Raw genomic sequence first — 4,876 nt, forward strand, 5'->3', positions numbered from 1 at the left:
AGCACACCATACATCATACCAAACAACCCAAGCGACAAAATCGACATGCTTTCTCGCTCTCTCAGGTTTACTGATCTATTGGGTAGAATGAGAAAGCATGTCAATTTTGTTACTTGGGAAGAATTTGACTGCACCGTACATCATGGCTGTAGCAACGCTTATTGCAGCACAATTAAAGAGCATCGGCGTGCGTTTGTCGATAACATACACGAAACTCCCAAGGTAATCGCTGTTAGGGGGATGATAAATGTTTAGGTACATCATTGAGCCAACTACCAACTGGCTAGTGCGCGAGTTTTCGTCCATTTTCTTTCTCTCTTTTGGAACCGGTCGGAACTTTTGTAGTTGTTTTTTTCCTGTCTCGTTGCTTGCAAACAATTTCAAAACTGTGCATTCGTGAACGAGAACGTGTTGTGTTTGATAAATCGTTGTGCATACCATTCTTCCCGTGAAATCATTTTACAAACCAAGGCGACGCAGAATCCTACTTATGGATGCGTCGCGCTAATTCGTTGAGAGAAAAAAAAATGTTCGAAAACGTGATACAAGCCAGAACCCATGCCAACGAGTGTGGGAAAGTTTTGGGCACTTAGGCTCTTTGGTGAAGTGGAACGCAAATGACTTGTAGATCGATTAACAGAACACTGTTCTTGGTCCTCATCGCAAAAGCAGACTATCTTCAATCATATGCACGGCATGTGACAACAACTGACTGACAGGATGAGTCGTACGCTAATGTATGAATATTTAAGACCTCTCAACGCTAGTGAAGCTGACTGTTGTATCTTATTTTTATATACAATAACCTAATTTGAATTGATCATTTGTCATATATGCCGTTCCCTTTGTCTGGCTGTCTGCGAGAAAAAAACACTAAATTTAACAGGTCGATTTATTAAGCAATTCACAACATTTCACGCTACAAACTATGTTACCGACAAATGTCACAGAACGCACTATGTCGCGCACACATCGAACAAAGGCGATCTGCTTTTGTTGCGACCAATAAATACGCGCTAATCTTTTTGCACTTGCCTTGCCGACTGCGTCCACCCTATGTGCGGCACAACAAACCATAAATCCATTAGCGAGGATCGCCCCCGTGCTGACCCTGAATGGTGTCCCAGGTACGCCCAGGCAATCGCCCCCATACGCGGCAATCCGATTGTCAACAGGTTGCAATTTAGCGGAGGATTTGTGCCATCGCGAGCGGTTTCATTGAATATCGGGGCTCTCTGTGTTGTTTGAACGCATCGTTACTTTGTCTCACACGGTCGGTTTCATGTCATGGGATGCTCTGATTGTCAAACAAACCGAGCGGCAGGCTCACACATACTACATGTACTCCCTGGATCCTAACGCTCTCTTTTGCTTGACCTACACGGAAACCCACTTTTGCATTATGCGTTCGTAAGCAAAGTCCCCGATTTTGGTACTCAATTTTGCAAGAAACCAAAAACCCAATACCCAGACCACAATTTTGTAGCAGCTTAAGCCGCATGAACCTTCACGGTTGCCTCTTTCGGGACGGTAAGCTCCGACATGCTGGCCTACAATCTAGGGGACTGTTTTACGATGCTATTTAGCGCCTACGCGCATTTCGCTAAGGAAATGGTGGTATCAATTAAGAACGCCGTGGGCCGATTACCGGAAGACACACCGCTAATCGGATCAAAAAGCTAGATTGATCGTCGTTCGCAAAGCACTAAGATGCGCGACGTACATGAGACACAATATTACACAAGACGGTCGATAAGCTTTTGGCTACTGAGAAATACTTAATTTAAAAAAAAAGAAATAATGCATAATTAGATGAAGCAAAACAAGAAGAAACACTTCGGAACATAACAGCTACGATATCGTGGCAAAACAATTCAAAACGAGGTGAAAATTGTCCTCCCCGCATTGATGGCACGAATCCAACTGCTCGCCATTCGTATCCAGACCATTCGAATATCGTAAATTTGGAGGTAGTCTAAAGGGATTAAAGAACGTTATGTGTCGTTTTTCTCATGTAGCACTACAAAGCTATCCTTGACAGGGTAGGGGCCATCCTAGTTAAATCTGAACGGCAGCTCACCGGTTAAATATTGCTTATAAATTGGCTCGTAAAATAAAATACAACCCGATTACGGGACTATAAAGCATCGTATTCAATCGAGTTGCGCTGTGAACCACTGGAGCAGCGCTAACTGGTGCACACCAAATTAGCTTAGGCCTGTGGCGAGACGAAAACAATAACCAATTAAGGCCAAGGAGCAATCGCTTTGGCCTACTGGAGTAAACTTCTGGATGATGAAATTCAACAGAATAGCAAAGTAAACGACTCTTCTTACCAAGCCATGGGAGATGTTTAATGTCTTACAGCTAGACTTCGTCCCCAGAAGGTGCACCAGTTAGGTCAGACATCATATAACTGATGAAGTCACGCAGTAGCTGAAACACCACAAGAGCAGGAGATGTTATTGTTTAGAACATATTTCTTAGTTAGTGCAGTCAGATGCACACATTTTTCACGTGTGTAAATAAGGCACACTATTTACATGGACTAACCTATATAATCATCCGAACAGACGCTATTTAAACAGTACCTATGCCACGTTGGGCCGTTTTCTGTCAGAAGAACGTAGAGCAGGTTTCAGCAATACTGGTAGTAACGACGACGACGACGGCGATGACGACGGGTAACCGAAAGTAAAATTTTGTACGAGCTGTGTTTATGCGTTTGTGAGTGTGTATATTTTGGCCACTGCGAGTTGCAAATGTGTTATACCAACCATACCCGAAGTGCATTCTCCTATCGCAGCCAAGAAACGGTTTAATTGCTCCATAATTCAGTGAGCTATTTTGATAACTCACTTAACCACGTTCTCTGCAGGCATGAAAACTGCAACTCTATCCAGTTGCCCGGGCCAAAAGTGGAAACAACCTGTAGCGAAGTGTTCTAGGCGAGCATGTGCAAACTTTATCGACGCGCTTAATGGGTTGCAACTGCTTGTGAGGTGTTTTTGAGACTGGTCAGCAATTTCTTGCACGAACTTTCTAGCGAAGAATGTCGGAAACGCCCTATGCGCGTTGTGTGTCGTGTGCAGTATTTCCTAGTGCTAGATGCACTTACCAGTCTGGTCGCATGTCGGACAACTAACTATGTCACGGATTAACGAGATTTCAGAGTACAACGATTCCGTTGTACGGAACGGGACACAACGTCGTGTCGTGGGTTATGTTTTGTCTGGTAATCTGGTTCTGATATATGGTTCCAGCTAGTGAAGATCATTCGAGGGGATTATTCCGAGCAAGGGAAGCTAATCAATGGTCAAAGAAGGGAAGAAACTTGTACGGCAACTACCGCTTTTGACATTCGAGGATCGCAGTCGAAACATCGTAATGACCCCACAGGCAAACCGATTTAACGGAGCAGGAGAGGAGCCGAACGGAACATAAATAATCCAGCGCTTTAACGAACGTCGCTAGGTCGATTCAGGTCCATGGAATGGCTTATCGGGATCTTAGCTAGACGCAGCAACTTAGGAACACCATCCTACAGACCCGGCAGCACCAGTTAGCCCTAGCTTCTGCACGGTTGCTTTATTGACCATTCCGATGTGATGTCGTTCTTTTTTTTTCACTTAGAGACGGGAAGTACAAAGGTCAGAAAAGGTGCAAGCCACTGTTGATCAACATTTCACCGTAGGTTGGAGGGTCTGAACGGTTTCTCGACATTGGGCGTGAGGGTACACCGTATAGACGCGATAGGAGACAGTTGATTGGTAATCGCAATTAACGGTCACCTAGCCTTGTCTTAGCTTGAAATTCAGTAAATTCAGTGTGGATACATTTTTCATCTCAACTGAACGTTTAATCATCAACTGCAGGTTTAAACCCTTACAATAAACCCTTCAAATACAGAACAGAAATTGCCACATAAAATTAGTATGAAATATTATGAAAATATATTATACCGAGTTTTTAGATTAGTGTATCGCTTGGATTCAAATTGTAGAACGATTATAAAGTTTTTTTTTTCATAGCAAAACACCTACTACTGTCACAAGAGTTAAAAACTGTACCACAGTGCTGAACAAGAGTTAAATATGCATGCAGACGAAATTGTTCGTATCTAAAACCGATAGAACAGGACATGATTCAGCTTGGTCGGTGCAGCGCTCCATGGTCGTAATAAATTATCATTCCACCGCGAGCCGACATGGCCTCCTATTAGGTTGTGGATTAGGGTGGTCCATGCTTGGCAAGATTCCCAGATTACTCGAAGACTGTGTGCAGACAGTACGGCGGCTGAACGACTTCTGTATGCTGATCAACACGCAGCAGTCGCGCCATTTTACACTTCGCCCTTCTTCCGTGCGTTTGACTCTGCGAGAGCCATGGTATAAAAAATAGCCATCCCATGCGTGCTAGCCTGGTAGCGGTCGCTCCATAAATTACCATCTGTCAATCGATAAATTCTGCAAAGTGATAATTGTACACCGTGCCTAACACAACGGGAAACTAATCGGCCGCTAAGAATCGTGCCGGCACTGGAACGAGTAGCGTATCGTGGGTACTTCCGTACCGGTTTTCTGGACGATGCGCGCGAGGAATGATTTGTGTTACCGTGTAACGCCCAGGACGCTTCAGCGAGTGGATTTTTTGTCTAACTTCCTGCAATACACGAGATCCACACCTCGTGGGGTAGACTGCCATCTAAAGCAGGGGCAATTCGACCTCACGTGCAGTATATGGAAACAGCAGCACGTTACAAAAGATTCTGACCATTCCACCCTCACACTGACGACCACGATCGGATCGTAATCGACTGTTTGATCTTGTTTATTTACATTTTTCATTCTCTGGCCGCATGCCTCCAGCCCGGATC

This window comes from Anopheles arabiensis, chromosome 2, assembly GCF_016920715.1.
Source record: "Anopheles arabiensis isolate DONGOLA chromosome 2, AaraD3, whole genome shotgun sequence".
NCBI classification, from domain to species: Eukaryota; Metazoa; Arthropoda; class Insecta; order Diptera; family Culicidae; genus Anopheles; species Anopheles arabiensis.